The following is an 18,169-nucleotide window of genomic DNA, read 5'->3' on the forward strand; positions in this document are numbered from 1 at the left end:
CAATCTCACATTGCACAAGTTTAAATATGTGGGGTTTGAAAACAAGTGAGACTGTCAGTGAACAAATATCAGCAAGTATTACACCTATAAGCATTCGATAGTTAAAAGAAGAAACTTAACATACTATTTTGAAAGTTTAACGCCTGTAGTCATAACATACAGTCAAGTCACATAATCCACAGAATTCTGCTTTGAGCACAGTCAGAGTTTAAGACATAGTGAGTTGTTTCCAATCCAGTATTACCATACCACACAGCTACAACTATTTTATTTTTATAACTTCCTGCAATGTAATAAATTTGCACTTCTACGCAAATGGTATTGAGCTGATACCATGTTTGTATGGAGTTGTGTTGCAGATGTAGCATCAGCAGAACAGTTTACATGGAAAGTGTCAGAATGAGAGCCAGAGTAGTTTGAAAGAGAAGATCCAAAGATGAAAACAAATAGAAATTGATTGAAATGCACTTTTATGCACTTTCATATGTCAAATCTCTCCTACCTTGTACTCAGAGACACCCTTTTCCCTCAAAGTTGCTACATTATTTTTTTAGGTATTCAGAAATCATTTTTAAATAGACACAGAACTGAAGAACAGAGCTGAGCTCTGAATAAAAATTCCCTGATTTGTTATTCATGTTTTGCAGCCTTAGAGACTGAACTGCGAGGGTTGCATGGACATCTGAGTTTCCTCATAGTTCCAGAAAGCTGTATCTATGTCAGTTCCTAGTATTTTTAAGAATGGCAAAAGAAGGTGCTACTGATAACTACACCTGCTGCAGTCTTGCCTGTCTGAATAAAGAGTAAACAATATCTGCATCATTGGATTTCCAACTTCAAATCTTAAATATCCAAAAAAGTAAGATACTCAGCTATTCTGAGAGTTCTCCTTTACTCAGAAGCTTGATAACGTAAAGTGAGTTTAACTGGTAGGGAAATACCTGCCTAATTCTGCAGAAAGCCAGAAGTAACAAATGAGAAACTGAGAATCATGAGTCACAGAATAAAAATCAATCGAACATTAATTCTGTCTCCTGTGATTTGAAAACCTTATGATGCTCCTGTCCCCTTTCTCCAGGAACAAAGGAACCTTCCAATTATTTGATTGCCCCCAAGCTTTACTGTCCTCATTAGACTGAAAAGAAGAGGACAGAAGCCAAAGGTATGCCACAGTAACATTAATGCTGGAACATATAACTGAATTCAGAGAGAAGTGAAAACTTATCTTTGCTTTAAGTGATCATTCAAAATATATTTCAGCTGGGAGCAGAAGATACTAAGTTCAAAGATCCCTCTTTTACCATATCATTAAGACTTTAACAGAATACTTTGATTTACGATACAGTACATGCATACATACATGCTTATCAAACTTCAGAACAAACTATGTATGTTCTACAAATGTCATAAAGAGGAGCTGAGGGGAGCCCTCATGGCGGCTGCAGCTCCTCACAGGGAGCAGAGGGCAGCGCTGAGCTCTGCTGTGTGTGACAGCGACAGGGCCGAGGGAACGGCATGGAGCTGCGTCAGGGAGGGCAGCTGGGGGTCAGGGAAAGGGGCTGCACCAGAGGGTGGTGGGCATGGAACGGGATGCACGGGGTGGTGGGCATGGCCCTGAGCTGCCGGAGTTGAAGGAATGTTTGGACAGTGCTCTCAGACACAGGGTTTGGATTTTGGGTGGTGCTGCATGGAGCTGGAGGTTGAACTCAATGATCCTTGTGCATCCCTTCCAGAAGAGATATTCTGTGATTCTATGAGTCTAGTGTAGTAGCTTGAAATGCATACTTATATGAATCAACACTATAATCATCATACAACCTCCCTAAAGTGAAAAAAAAAACTCAACCACAAAACATTAATTGATATATTTAGAAATCGAGTAAGAGAAAATTCAAGCAAGAGAAAATTCTTATTTCTTGAGGAAAACACTATTTTGTTTTTGTGGAGATTAAAGATATACTCCACATTATGGCAGTAAAAAAGGCCCTTCGCTGCTGATATATGTAGTGATAAACACATTCTAGAAATGAGACAGTTACTCTGGAAAATAAAGCCTGAAAGTATTCTGCTGGGTACACCTTTCTGGAAAAGGGTACACATCAGACCCCCCTTGCTGCTCAGTGCATGGCCTATCACACAAAGGGCTCCTGCCAGTCAACAACTGAACTGCACCTGGAGAAGGCACAGAAAGAGGAAAAAAGAAAGTATAACAGAGACAGATGCAGGCCTTGACTAAACTAATATCTTGGACAGGTATTCACTGGTATTTCACCTGTCTTTCCTCTCTGCGGTGGCCTTCTGTACAGATGCGGAGTACACAGGAGGATTCTCTATATTACATGTTCAATCCAGTTTCAGTGTCATTAATCAGTCCAGTGTAAAATCAGCCCTCACCACAGAGCAGTGCATGAGAAAAAATTACTGAATGTATATTATTTCTGATGTTATGCAAAGAGGTCAAAGAACTCAGAAAACTCATTTAACCAAATGGCATCACACAGAGGGCAACACCTCTCTGTGATGGCTTAATGCTGTTGACTGTATCCTAGCCAATTCATAGAGTATCATGCACAGGGTAACTGAAAGCATTACAATTTGATCTCAGCCCACCATGAACAGAAGATAATAATGATATTATAGTCCAACTGGAGAAGGAAGCATGTAGCAAGTTGCATGATAGAAACCGATTTCCTTCTTGAACAGCCTGCACTGTGTTTGCTACTCTCATTCATCTAAATACGATTTTTTCTGCTTGTCTGAGTTAAATGCATATAAATCCTTTTACAAGGAAATAGCTGCAGTAGAATCACACACCAGAAAGGACATCCATACTGCCTTCCTAAAACAGGACATACGGGCATCCCATTGAAGCACAAACTTGTATGAAGAATTTCTGCAAAGGAACAAAAAGACTGTGTGAAGAGGAAAGAAAGAATGCACTTAAATCTTTTGGTACATAGACTGTGGTCCTTTCATTGGTGGAGGGTTGTGGGAATACAAGAAAGACTACTGAAAGCAGAAGCTGTGGAGCAAGATAAACAGCAGGAGAAAGCAAGACTAAGAACCAAGGACACCTCCAGAAGAGCCAAAACAAAAAGCATGTGAGGTATGAGATTGCTGAGTGATAATGACCCTGACTGGAGAAAGAGCACATGGCATAGAGCAGCTCATGACTGACTGGATAAGCGTTTGCATGCATGGCTAAGGACAGTTTGTGGAATGTTTTGTTGACATAAGGGCGAGTGGGAAAGTTAGAAGAGAAAACTAGTGAATGTACATAAAGGATATTAGAATCTGTAATAGACAGTTTGAATTGTTCACATCTGAGTCCGTGCCTCAGATACTGCAGAGGGCAATTTTGACCTCCTTCCACTTACAGGAAAAGAGTGCATGAACAGTACTGCCTTTCTTCCAGCCTGCTGATTCACCACCCCAAATATCAGGTGACAAGCAGCATAAGACTGCTATCTGAGAAAAAGCTGACTCTGAGAGAGCTTTGTTGATAGAAAGACACCCTAACACTAATATTAAATGTCTGTCAAATTGTGCAGGGATTTGTGCCAAATTGTGCCAAGGCAGCTGATGCTGTTAGACAGCAAAAAAATGTGGGTAGTAACTTTCAAATTTTGTCTTCCGCTGTATCATTCAGATTCAGTCCATTCAGGACTAAAGGGAAATAATTTTTCCTAAGATCTAAGGCACATTCCACATTTGCTGAAGAATGAAGCAGTCCATCTTTGCGAGAGAACACTTGGCTGGTTGTACAAGGACATATGTAGATAACTGCTCTTCAGAAGGTAAGAAGAAATGAGCAATTTTACTAGGCAATCAATCATTGTTCTAAACTACAGGTCAGAGGCGGACTGCACTGAGTCTTGAGTTTCCATTCAGAACTTGGCCAAGACTGGTGTCATCAAAAAGGAGCAGATGCAAAGGGAGAGATCTCAAACAGTGGCAGGTCCAGGGATGAAAGAAGGCCATAACAGGTATTAGATAGCTGAAAAGAGGCTTTGAAGGAAGGCATCAATACCACAATCACAAGGAATAGGATCTACTCAGTAGAAAAAAAAGTCTGATAAGAAAAAATTTAAAAATAGAGGTAACAAGCAGTGGTGCAATAAACATACAGCAATAATTAAAGCCAAATCAACTGTTATTTACTTTTTTAATGGCTGTTTTAGCTCAGAAATATCATTTTCCATTCAAAAAAAAAAAAAAATTAACAAAAATTAAAGAATCCTTAAAGTGTTTTCTCTTTGAGACAAATTACAAACAGAAACTATCTAAACCCCTATTCCATCATTGGCTTCTATGCAACCTGAATACTTACTTGAATACTAGCTCTCAGTGGAAGAATTCCAACATCTTAACATGAGATTGGTGGATCTTGCATGCTATAACACACATTTAACTGAAGTTCTTAAGTAAATTTTAGCCAACTCAGTCTTACCATTCACATGGAAACACTTTTCACCTGAATTTTCAAGTGTTTGAACCCAAGATAAGTTTAGCAAAGTGTCGTGCAAATTAGAACAGAAGGTCCACTGTAAATCAGGTCATGGGTTGCTTCTCCCTTCCAATCCTACTTAACTGTGTTATCACTAAAGCCCTGAAATACTACAGCAGTCATACCACAATTCCTTCTTTTCTTCTTCCTTCCTTAGTCTGGGAAGGTCTTGTGCAATTGGCAGAGCTACAAAGAAATGACTATGAAAGAACCTAACTAAAAAGAGCATAGGTGACACAGAAACAGAAACGGTCAAGAATCAATCTGTGTTTTCTTGCATGAATGATAACATTCAGTTACTAAGCATTTAGATTCAGACACTGATGATTCAAGACGACAATGTAGTGAAAATATACCCTACAAAATTTAACTCTTACCATAGTTTTCAAGAACAGGGCTTACTAATATAGAAAATATTGACTAGAAAAGAACAAAAATGGCTTTTTTAAATCAGATGAAGTTACCCACCCACAAACAGTGCCATTTCTGAAAGCATTTTAAGGCACCTACACACAGAAATTGCAAACAATCATTCACAGTGAGAATTTCATCAGTTTCTCCAGTTAACCCTTTATCTCATTTTAGCATCCTTAACATTGGTGGTAAAAAACACCAGACTTTAACTGCACTCTGGATTAATAAAGGTGTTATTTTCTTTGAGTATTTCATCTGCCAGATCCACCTCATGCTAATTTATTTTAAGAATCAATCAACCACTGATACCTGTATGTTCTCCTAATGCTTCCCATCATTTTGTAGACATCTATCCCACCCAACTTCTTAATGATTTTGCTTCCAAACTTAAAAATCCTACCTTGCCTAATTTTCTCCATATGGAAGCTGTTTTATATTTTTTATCATGTTGTTGCTCTTCCTGAAGTCTTTCCCACTTTCTTCCACAGCAATAACTAAAGCATTTGTCTATAAAAACACACAGTATAAATGCTGTAAAAAGAGACACAAAAGTATTGCTAGAGAAATCAGGTACTATTTTGTAATGTCGCCAGGGATTTAAATTCTATTCTATTCTAATAAAATAATCTTCTGCTTAATTTGAAATCTAACATAAAACCTACATAAGTTATAAATGATCAGAATGCCCTCAACAAAATACAAAGAAACAACAACAAAAAAATTCCTAAAAACCAGCACATCATTCAAACTTCGTAGTTGAATTGAGTGAAGATACCTCTTCAACAATGAATCTCGGACTTGTCGCTTTCATTTGTATGTTAAGAAAGACAATTTCTCCAAAGTAATATGACCACTTGGAGGCTCTTAAGAATTAAAAAAAAACACAGCACCAGAAAAATCACACTGCCCTGGCGATAAAGTTTTGACATGCCCAAGTGGGTTCTAAGCCAGCAAATAAATTAATTAAAACATTTTTCAAGCACTGTGGAACAAAAGGCACATTAAGCACTTGATTATAGTACTTTACTTTCTCCTAAATACTTAAAACAAGTAGCAAGACTTCTGCCTTCATCACTTGACTAAAAAGATAAGCCTTTCATTCTAAAATGAAGCATCATGAGAAATAAGGCTGTGCTAGATTTAAATGATCTGGGTACCTGTGAACTTGAGGTTTTACAGAAAATTTCAAAAGCAGTATCACCTTCAAAATCTGCAGCTTTTGATACCATAACTAAAGTTGTTGTTCACAGCTGGGAAGCATTCAAAATCTCAAGAACTGTATGAAAATATGCATACAAATGAATCCCAGAACTTCAACATAATAAAAATTTCATAATTTTTTATTTTATCGAGCCTGGCGCTTTATTTATTTATTTATTTATTTTTAACAATTTGGCATTCACAGCATCTCAAAAAAATTGAATGCCTAATTCTGATAACTTGAGCCTATCCAGGGACATGACACAGTACAGTGTGGTACAGAAATCCCCGCATCATAGGCAAGCTGGCTGCATTCAAGAACAGTTTAGATATGATAGTGTTGCTCTTGGATTAATTAGCCCTACTATTCAGTGTACAGAGACACATGACTAAACTGCTTTTGAGACTAATGATGGAATCCTTGGAAAGCAACCTGATGACTGCCTTCTTCAGTGATTGCAATGGGGATTTCTCCCTCAGCAGGAACAATGGATTTAAAACTCTTCTAATAATTTTACTAAAAAATACCTTCCTAATACATTAAATATCACTCCCCTGCCCCTGTTTGTAAGCCTTAAATTCATAGAAGATAGACCTCCAATATTGTTCTTTCAGGGACACAAGAAAGTGATGCCAGAAATTTCAACCAATAATTTTAGATGAGGAAGAAAACAGAAAAGAAAATGTGTAATGTTAAAATCTAAGCACAACTTGCATACAAACAGTAAAGTTATTCCACAAATGAAACTAACATTTTGTTAAAATCTGAAAATAAATAGCCCAATAATGCAAAAGAAACTCAGTTACTGGCAGGGATATTTCAAGGGGTAAATTTTCAAAGTTGTACAGAGGGAGTTGCATACATAAATTCCATTAACAATAATGTGTTCCTCACCCCTCAGTGATATTAACTTTTAAGTGATGCTATAAGGTATTGTAACAATCTTGCATTTATGGCAGCATTCATCTGCACAGTGTGTCTCCTAAACAGAGATTGTATATAAGCAGTACTGTCATTTCACTTGCATTTAGTATTGCTATATTCAATTTTTATGGACATTTGCTCACAGTTTTCTCTTCTTAAGCTGCATGGTGATATATGCTTTTTAATGTAACTGCTAGGTTCAAATAATTAGTATTGCTGGGTATAATCACTAATTTCCTCATATTGTAAAGGGCAACTTAATATTTCTGCACAGCAGATGTAATACACAGTACTACACAGATCTAAATTATTATAAACATTGCCAGCAGTTTTCTATACACAGTACTTAAGATAATTACAAAAAATATCTTCATTACTGCACGCTAACATTTTTTTAACAGTTTAATTTGGATGGGTTACAAGATACATTCAAATCACACAGACACAATTACTGCAAACCGTAGAAGCTATAAAATCTTCCCAGCCAAATCCCTTTGACCTTGTTAATGTCTGTTTCTTGTTTATCTCAGGCAAATATTGTTTGTAGTATGCATTTGTTACAGAATATGAAAAAAAAAGGTAAGGAAATCCCTTAATAGTTATTGATTCCAGCATTTACTGACTGAAAGTTAAGTGCTGTTTACAAAACAGAACAGATGCAGATGCTGAAAAAAAGGTAAACAATTGTTGCATAGCTTACTGCCAGATTCTAAGCCAATATATTAAACTCCAAGTGAAGCACATTTCCCCTATAGATTGCACTTACTGCCACTTCATTTCCTATGTGCTCTGTCTCTCTATTGCTCTGCCTGGCACTAAGCTATTTTCAGTTCTTTGGTGACCCCTGAGGCCTACTGCTACCTCACACAGCCATTAGTGAAGGGAATTGCATGTGTCTGACATGGTCTGAAACCAATTATTTGATATTTTCTTCAGAATGATGCCCAACTCTGTTGGGAATGAGCAATCATGAAATAATTTACCTCCTGATTTAATTTTTTCCCGCACAAATTAGTTGTAGCTGAGCTAGCTATACACACCTGCCGGTGACATATCTCTGTCTTATCAAGGTTCTACTTGAAATGATGAAAAAAAGAAGGGGGGAGGAGAGTTGAATAGAATAGGTTGGGGAATCCTGCTTTAAAAAGGCATTGACAAGTTTATCAGATATACTGATCACATGTACTCTCTGCTGATTGAAACTGACAGATCCATAAAGAACTATCAGTGCAACAAAGGAAACCACATGGATGCAAACTGTTATCAGAGTGTTTAAGGTTTTTTAAACACCTGTCTTACTTCACAGCTCGCTCTCCTTTAGTTCCAGTGAAATGCACAGGTGCCATGAGACTTAGCTAGAAAAGCTCAGGCAAACAGATTACATGTTGGATTACTTTTCTCCCTCTTTTAGCTTTTAAATGGTCACAGATCTAAAGACAGCAATCATTTTCTTATTAGACATCACCACTAACTTCAGGCTTTTGTAACTTCTATACTAATATATATGCATATATTAAAAAAAATGCAGGAAAGTAAGGGATTTCAATTTATGTATAAACAAAGTAAGCATGTGTAAGTTTGCATACGTTTACTTAAGTGAGATCGTCTGTCATAGAAAGAGAGATATTACTGCCAGCTATTCAACAACCTCAGTGAAGACTATACTAATCTTTTGAAAGAGATGCACTGTACATGAAATTTTAATCAAGTCTACACCATAATATCTTCACAGTTAAATGAAGCCAGTTTTCACTTCATCATGACAGTTGATGTTACCTAGCAAATACCTAAGTCCTTTGTCAATAAGGAGTATCTACGTCTGTCAAAATTAAATCTTGACGTGAAATCATGTTCACCGACCAAGTGGCAAAAGAACAGACCAGTGCTGGAAACACAGGCTGGAGCTACAATGCCTGATCGTGCTCTGACACCTAATTTATGTAATAATCTTAAGCAAGTCATCTCACCAATCTACCTACTTGACAGCATAAAGCTATTTCACAGCTCTGTTGAGCTAATTACAAGGAATTCCTCAGGTGCTCTAAGGATGATGTGCCCTGTAATAATGACTAACAAAAAAACTTCACACATCTTGCTCTGAAACTACAGTACCGTCAGGTCCATCAAACCTCCTTATGAATGCTACCATTGATAAGACATCAGTATATTCCTCTAACTCATAAAAGAAAAATTGTGATTTGTATTTGAAATCACAGTAACTAATGCTCTTACTTTTATCTTACATTTTGTTAGCATCTGCAAATATAAAAATGTCTGCTAACTTTGTTTCTGTCCTCTGCATTTACATTCACAGTGGAATGGCTGCATTTCACACAGATCAGTTAACAACATCACACCCAGTCTATTAAAATTAAGATTGGTAGGAACTTTCAACCAATTAGAAACTTCTATCAAGCATTCAACATTCCTTTGTGTCGTCTACACACAGTATTATGCATTTCCCTGAATAATAGATTAAAGTGCTTCTGTCACTTTCACTTCTCTTACCCGTTGGAATTTCCAAGATATAACAGAGGCAGATACTGACAGCTTTTGTTCTAATAGGAGAAATCACTCAGAAAAAGACTTACAAAGTTGGATTCCATATTCACACTTCTGCTTCACACATCTGTTAATATCACAACTCTACCTAGGCAAAAAAAACCACGAAGTTCTCACAAATACTTTCAAGGAATAAAAAAAAAAAATCATATCCTTTTAAGTTTAGGCATACAGAAAAAAAAACAAAAAGGATATACATTGCCATTTCCAAAATTCTATAGAATCACCTTTGGAACACTTTAGCAAACACTTTGTAGGAAGAGTATAACAATTTCTGTGTTGCAAATGAAGGATTAATCATACATCAACACAGATGTGCACATACTGCCACTACACTCTTAGAGCACCTCTTTATACATGAGCTGACAGTATGGTGCATTGATGAAGATACAATTTCTCTATTACAGAAAGCCCAGACTCTGCTGGACTTTTCTAGTACATGAGCAGTAAGACAATACACTTGTCCTTAAGTAAAAAGATTTAAACGAGGTTGATCAGAAGATGAAGCTACTGAGAAAAAGGAAACCCTTCTTGAAAGTCTGAGACCAGAAACTGAATCAACTCCAGACAGTCCTCAATGGCCAGGGGTACTAAAAAGCTCAGGAGACATTGACGCTTAATTCCTAACTAGGATTTGTTGTTATTCTCTCTAGACAGACAGAAAAAAATGTCTTCAATGCTGCTATATTTAGCAATGCGATGATAGCGTAAAATAACCTAGAGATTTATTAAAAAAACAACAACAACAAAAAAAAACTCAGTAGATACAGCAGTCCTTTGATTTAAAATTAGAGAAATTAGCACAGAATATCCATCCCTTGGACGTGATATACCTCCAATTTAAACAGATGTAATCTTCTGCAAACTAATCTGCCTAAAACTGTTTTGCCCTTTAAAAGTTAAAATTGTTCTGAGAATACATATTTTGTGATAGAATACGCTCTCTGTATTGACAAAAAATCACAGCCGGGGCCATTCAGTTGACTTGTGCTTATATGACAGTAGACATATACAATGAAAACTCAATAACTTTCAATCAATACTGCAGGAGTATCTTCAGAAGAAATTTATGAAGTTTTCTTTTATCTGCTGCAGTTCTACACATTTTTCTTCACATACCCAAATAAGCAAAAGAGGAACTAGCTCAGTAATTTGCTCTCAAATTTTGTTACTTTTAATTAAGCACAGTACTACAGTACGTAACTCTGAATTGACCCCTGACCACTCACAAAGTATCAGACTGGAGAGTAAATCACTTTCATCTTTTAAACTTGGGAGGAGAATTCAATAATTAGAGGGCACAGTGAGTTAAGTGCTCATTTTGTGCTGAAGAATACCCAGATGTGCTGAGAGAGCAAAACAAATATAATTAATTGATGTTTGGTAATTGTAGACATTTGGAAAGGGGAAAAAATAATAAAAAAATTCAAAAAACAACAACACACACATAAAAAAACAACACTTGGACTTCCACAGAATTCAATAAACAGATTCAAGATCCTATTCAGAAAGATAAAAATAAATTACTTCATTAGGATACAACAACCCATACAAATACAACTAAAAAAAAAATCAACAATTTCTTGTTCAGTAATACATAAGTAATTGAGAAAGAGAAATTAGTGTTACTGACATTGCTAAGTAAACAATATGTTATTCAAATCGTGAAATGGGTATCTTCATTACGACAAGGGGTCCCTAACAGGATTTCACTATTACTGTTCACATTAAGAGCTTAATAGCAATTTCAACCAACAGCTCTAAGAAGAAGGAAGGTATTCAGGCATGCTACTGGCTTTGAAATTCTGTCAGTTCAATTGACATTTCAGCCACTTACTGTTATCTTACTCCCTACCATAAGCTTAAAAAGTAACAAGCGTAATGCTTTTGTAATCTTTACAAAAATGTCATTTTCCCCCTAGAAACACATTTGTGGTCCTAGGGTAATATGCTCATGTGGCCTTTAAAAGAGTACCTCTTTTTTTATTAAAAGTTCTGCTCACTGTGTTCAAACAGATGGTTTTATTTTCTCTTCAGCACTACTCATATTTCCATTTAATATAATTGTGCAGTAGAAATCAAATAGAATGCTTGCAAGGATAAGAAATAAATAATATGTGACAAAGAGGCTATGGAACACATTATTTCCAACATTAAATGCAAACACATTTATTATGTTTCCCTTGAGAAATAGGACCTTGTTTTGCTTGTCAAAATTTTATAGGTTTCCCAAGGAACAAAAGCAACTGCAGAAATCTGCATCATATCTGTATGTCCACTGCTTTTCTCTTTAACTTCCTGTAATAGATTCCTACCCACACAATCTGCTCATTTTTTTAAAATTAGGTGACAATGAATCCTGTTGAATATCTCAATTTTTATTGGCATATCGTATAAAAAGTGGATCTCTGGAATTTCTAAAGTTAAATATCTAATTAAGACATCTGAATTTTTACTCTTTACATATGTAGGACCTATGTAATTTTTAGTGATGTCCTCAAGTCTTGTGTGCAGGTTAGATACAGAGAGCATAGATGTACTGCAGTTTCAGTTGATACATACTTCTTCCATCAGTCTTTCACTGATGGAAATCACAGGATTTTTCATCCCATTTGTGTAGAACATTGGGAAGATTGAGACATACATCCCCATGTAGAGTGGAGTTCAAGAACTCAGTAGACATAAAGTCTACTTACACGTATGTACCACCCTTTTCCAACAATTGTCCCGCCTATGATTTTTTACAGGTCTGCTATAGCTCTGTTCCTGCAAGAGACACATGACTAGAAAGTCTACAGTGATAGAAAGTAGAAAAGGAGATGCCAGGGAAGCAGAAATGTAACTGACACACATCAACTACTTTCCTCATGCAGAAACAGAAACAATGTCCATGAAAAGCAAGGAGTTACAGTTTCTGTACCTTTATTTTTGTCTTCACGATCTCTGAGTCACTACGGCGTGTTTTGTATTTAAGTCTTTAAATATTTAAAGCTTAAATTTATGGAAAAAGCTTTTAAATACATTTCCACAATTAAGTTTTAAGCTTTTATGCAAAATGCAAAAATCCAGGCTATATAATGAAGGTGAAGTACTGATATGTAAAACTGGATATTATTAACCATTATCCATCCACAGGGGATACTTTATATCAGCATAGTTTACCAGCATTTTGGAAAGATGCAACAGGGTTTTCTAGGAGATAAATAGTAAATCAAGCAACCACCATACTCTCCTCTTCTTAAAGGCTACATTTCAACAATCCTACAGATTGTTTCCTAAGCAAATACAATGGAAAACCAACTGTAACTATAGCACAAGTACTGAAATTTATCTGTTAGGGATACTAAGCAGGACAGAAATCTCAACAATGGTTCAAAGACATAAATATTGTTCGTATGAAACAAAGCCTGGGATTATTTAATTTTCAGATATAAATGGGAGAAAACATTATACTATCCTACTGAGCCTTAATTATTCTCAGACATAAATAACCTGTGGGTGTTTTTTTGTTGTTTTATTTTGTTTTTCTTTTTCATTAATGCAGCAGGTATCAATGCTATTTCAGGATAATTTTTGGTAGATATAATTAAGATCATAGAAGACCGGTTGTAGGTAGCAATCCTGGTTCAAGAGATCACAAACAAACTGTAATTCTTCATTTCACAGGAAGGAAATAATAAACGAATGAAAATAAAAATTTGCACACAAACACAGAAAAATCAAATTTCTTCAAATGCGCAAGCCTCAAAACACCTATTTCAAATTAGCTGGAAAGCATGTTGCTGGGAATGCTTTAGGATGAATGACCTCAAAATAGATTTTCCTTATCAAGTCATTCCATTAAATTGCCCAAAGCTACCCTCTTTTCAAGAGGTTACTCCAAAGCTTGCTCCTCTTGTTGGTCACATCTCCACTACACAAGTACAGCTCCACTAAACAACAATCAGTACTTCTATTCAGTTCAAATACACACTATACTCAGATTATATAAACACAATTATATTCCTTAGAAGTTCATGAATATTTGAACACCGCAAATGAAAAACATCATAATTGAAATCATGCTTTGCATACATCTTCTTGATAAATTCAGGAAAGCTATGCTTGAATTTATATTTACAATAGCATGGTTATATCTTTGAGAAATAAAGAGGAAGAAAAAAGAAAGGGAGCTTCCTGGACACATGAATAAGAGGTTGGTACACTCAGATAAAAATATTAAGTCCGAATACTAAAATACAGCAATGAAGGTGATTTAACTATTTTGTTTCGAAAAACATTCTTAGACTGATCTTCTCTGCTTTGGTTTTACTTTCACTTCTCAGTACTATTTTCATAAAAATAGCTACTGATTTTAATGAATACATTATGCATTGTATCTCATATTTTCATAAAAAATCTTATTTAAGATTCTAAAAGTTATTAATGATACAAATATTAAAAATATATCTCCCAGGGGTAAGTGTTATATTAGAATTCCTATTCGCTTTAAGGATCTCTGAGAGGTTTACTACGAAATGAAAATAATAAGGTGAAGAATTTGAATACGTGAAAAAAAAAAAAAAAAAAAAAAGAAAGAAAGAAAATCTTCTGAATTTTATTTAATTTTAGACAAAGGAAATTTAAAGACAGGTGGATTAGTCCACATAACAATCTTCTCTCTCTCTGTGTGCATACAAAATCTATTCAGATAAAATATACTTCCAGTAGTACATTAGATGTGTAAAATATCGTAGTTTTTAAGTTTCTTTGGCTGATGTTTTATCTCTGTTAAGAGTGGCTATTTCTTAATCTAAAAGAGATGAAGGATTAAGATATGTCAGCAAATCCTGATTAAACTAGCTTAACATTTCTGTAAGCAAAGGAACATAAAAAAGGTTCAGAAGGTACAACTACAATCCTCTTTTAACTGATTGATCACAAGTAACTTCTGAGAAATATCACATTGTAACTGAAACAAAAAAATCATGCAGATAAGCTAAAAAACGCTTGCATGATTAATTACATGCTATTTATATTAACAAATATATAACATGTTTAGTACTGTTATGAAACACCATAACATCACACAAGTTTCTGAAAGGAAATATATGACTACTATGACAAAATACATCAAAAAACCAAGATAAAAATATTTCAGAGGAACCCAGGGTAGGAGAAACCTTTCTTGGATATTAATTGCAAAAACTGTCATGAGGAGGACCCATGTTAGATAAAAATTTACTACAGTAATGTAGATAGCCAAATACTATTGGCTGTATCCTGCATGGTTTGCAGGTTTTAGGGGCACTGATTTACCTAGAAATAGGATCAAGTTATAAAATAAAATCCATTTACATCCATAAAAGCTGGATGCCAAAGATATTGCGTCTTTTCAAATACCATTCTGCCAGCTCCACTCTCAAATCATCCTCATCCTCATCCTCAATCCTGATAAACAAATACATGCTCATTACAGTAGCCAACAAATAACACTTCTAATTGAACATAAACGAAAAAACTGTTAACTCCTTACTTCATAAATAGTTATACATGAAATATTTTGAAGATTTATGACTCCGTTAAAGCCCATAGTCTTTATTTTCCAGTCAGAAGTAAGTCTTCTGTATAAATTTATCTGTTATTTTTTTTCCTCTCGTATACAGAAGGATCGATTACAGTAATTCTTAAGAAAAAAAAATCATATTTCCCTGAGGGTGAGCTAAGCAAACACAAAGCTTTTTCTCACCTCTGGGATAACAGTCCCAATCGAATGCCTTAGATTAAATTATTTTGCTGTTTTGAAATGTGTTGGTTTGGTGGTTCCCAAAGGGCAGAGACAACACGAATCAAAAAACACAAAACACACTGGTAGTACTGTCTTTCAGCTAAGAAGAAAAAATGTCCTTCCCCTCTTCTGTCCGTGCTCTAGCATGTTTGGTTTTGCTGTTTAATACTCAGCAAACTGGGTATCATTGTCAAGCCAAGCTAATAAAATCATCTTTTAGTTTAAACTATGTACAAATAATTATTTTAATTATAATAAAAAATATTTAATTATTACTTTAATTATTAATTGTGGGAGGCTGCTAAAAGTATCCTTTGCCTAAACAGAATTAAACAATAGTTCCTAGCTGGAAAATCCATGTGACATTAAGAATCCGTCTACAGGTATAAACATCCCCAAATAGTATTTATTCTGTACTATTTTTTTCAATGTAGTTATTTCCATGTAAACTGCCTTGTAAACACTTGAGTTCCAGGGGAAAAAATGTTTTTTCCTGAATAAGCATAGTACAAATCTAGTAAACCGAACATTTCAAAGAGAGAAATTTCTTACCAGAAAAGACTCTTCACATATGAGCTCTCATTCAATTAAGTGTTCAATAACATCTGCTTCAGTAATGATACACGTATAAATTTTGTTTGATTTAATAATTTCAATTATTTATATATAATAGACATCACTACGGAATGAAATAAGATGAAAAAAATCTTACCAATCTTCACTACTCCGATCCCTTATTTTACCCTAGCCCAGTAACTCTACTGTTGTCACTTTGGTAGTTGGTTGATTCTCCTTTCCCCCAGCTTTCCTTGCTGAGCACACTGCCAGAGGGCCAACCCTTAAGTCAGCTGGCATCAGCTCTGCTGACTGTGTATCCACACAGCCTCTTGTGCATTCCTAGTGCTTAAGCTGGAGGTCAGCACAGGAAACCAAAATATAAAATCTTGGAAGGGATTCAAGAAATTGACATTTTTTTAGACTTCATTGTAAATATTTTTAAAACTCACAGCTCCCAAAGTTTACTTTGCATATTTTCACTTTTCTCTGTTCTACTGAATTTACAATAAAAACATATGCTGGAGATCTGTCCTGATAGATGCAGAGGCACAGAAAGGTATAAGACACATCTTGTGGCAAAGAATATTTAGGCATATGAAATAACTGTCTTAAAAGACTGAAGGATTGATTTTTTATTCCACATAATGCAGAAGCTGTTAATCTGTCTTTTTAGACACTTTTAGTCACTTTAGCATTCCTGCCTTAAATGTAAAATGGAGACAGCTGGAGTAGATCTGAGTTGTTTTGAGACTGAAAGAAAGACTAAATTACAAACTTTATAGAACCATTGAATCACAGAATAATTTTGGCTGGAAGACACCTCAAAGCGCATCCACTTCTGAACCCCGTGCTGTGGGTAGTGCTGCCCCCCACTACCTCAGCTGCCCAGGGTCCCATCCAATCTGACCTTGAGTGCCTCCCAGGGATGGGGAACCACAGCTTCTTTGGGCAGCTGTGCCAGGGCCTCATCGCTCTCATAGTGAATTATTTCTTTTGACCTGCCATAGCCAAGCCACGAGAGAAGCTGGATGCACTTTCGGAGAACAAATGTAGGAGACGGAAACACTGCTGCACAACAACAGCTGGGAGAGAGGGGTGAGAAATGAGTGAGAAGCGGCCACACAGGCAGCCAGGTCAGTGGAAGAGATTCTCCAGGCACGGAGCATCAGCTCCCTGCGGCCCAGGAGAGGCTCACGGAGGAGCAGGCTGTCCCTGCCTGTGGGAGGAGATCGTGGTGGGGTTGGAGGGCTGGGGGAGCTGCCACCGTGGGGCCCTGTGCTACAGAGCTGTGCAGGGGTGGCCTGTGGGAAACCCAAGCAGGATCTGTTTGCAGCAATTACTTACCTTTTTTTTTACCTTACAAATATCTATTCCCTGGTTGTTGTTTTTTTTTTTTATTTATTAATTATTCTAAACTAACTTTTTCTGTCTGCAGTCTCCTGCACTTCTGTGGAGGTCTACATTTTAGACCTCCATAGTTGGTAATAACCAACTCTTGTGTAGAAGAATGCTCAAAACTCTGAATTGGAAAAGCAGTTACATAACTTCTTGTAATTACAGTATGAAACTTTGCATCCCCTACGACTTTTTTGAGTCCTCCTCTCATAAACTGGCTCGTTATTATTCACCACTGGTGAAAAAGAAAGGACAGAACTAATACACTGTTAACAGACTGCTTTACTGCCTTAAACTACTTAGAACAAGAAAAAATGAACAGGTTCATTAATTCTAACAGTGCTTTTGCACAAATAGAAATCTTATTTTTTATTTTTTTATTTTTTAAATTAGAATTTGCACAGTAATCTTTTTAGGTCAGCCTTGATCTACAATTTTGTATCTACTTCATGATTAGAAAACCTCTGCTAATCAAAATTTTACAAGAGGGAAGAGTTGTACTTTTTAAAATTTAGTTTAAGTAGTTCTTATTTTCTTATTCTAAGGTATATTCAAGCAGTTGGAATAAGCTGCGCTTAAAAAAAAAAAGATTAAGGCATGAGAACATTTTCCAGTGAAGTATATCATCGTTTCTAAATAAATAAGTATAAAATATTTTCCCTTACCTTAAAGTCGTGTTTCAGCACAATTCTGACATGGTCTATACCTCAACTACAATAGTGCATTTAAGACATAAAGTTGGAATTAATAATCTTTGGACACTATTTTTGTAGGAAATAAAAAGGTATGTTGAAAAAGATAAAAAAGTAGTAATATTAAAATAATATCTAACTGCAATGAA

The 18,169-nt window shown here is 35.7% G+C and overlaps 1 protein-coding gene across 3 annotated transcripts in view; it reads right to left on the reverse strand.

Moving 5' to 3' along the window:
* Nucleotides 1-18,169, reverse strand: part of KIAA0825 (KIAA0825 ortholog) — a 227,043-nt gene that overhangs the window by 159,241 nt on the left and 49,633 nt on the right. The gene's annotated exons all lie outside the window — the stretch shown is intronic.

This window comes from Tympanuchus pallidicinctus, unplaced genomic scaffold (genome assembly GCF_026119805.1).
Source record: "Tympanuchus pallidicinctus isolate F22 unplaced genomic scaffold, pur_lepc_1.0 scaffold4, whole genome shotgun sequence".
NCBI classification, from domain to species: Eukaryota; Metazoa; Chordata; class Aves; order Galliformes; family Phasianidae; genus Tympanuchus; species Tympanuchus pallidicinctus.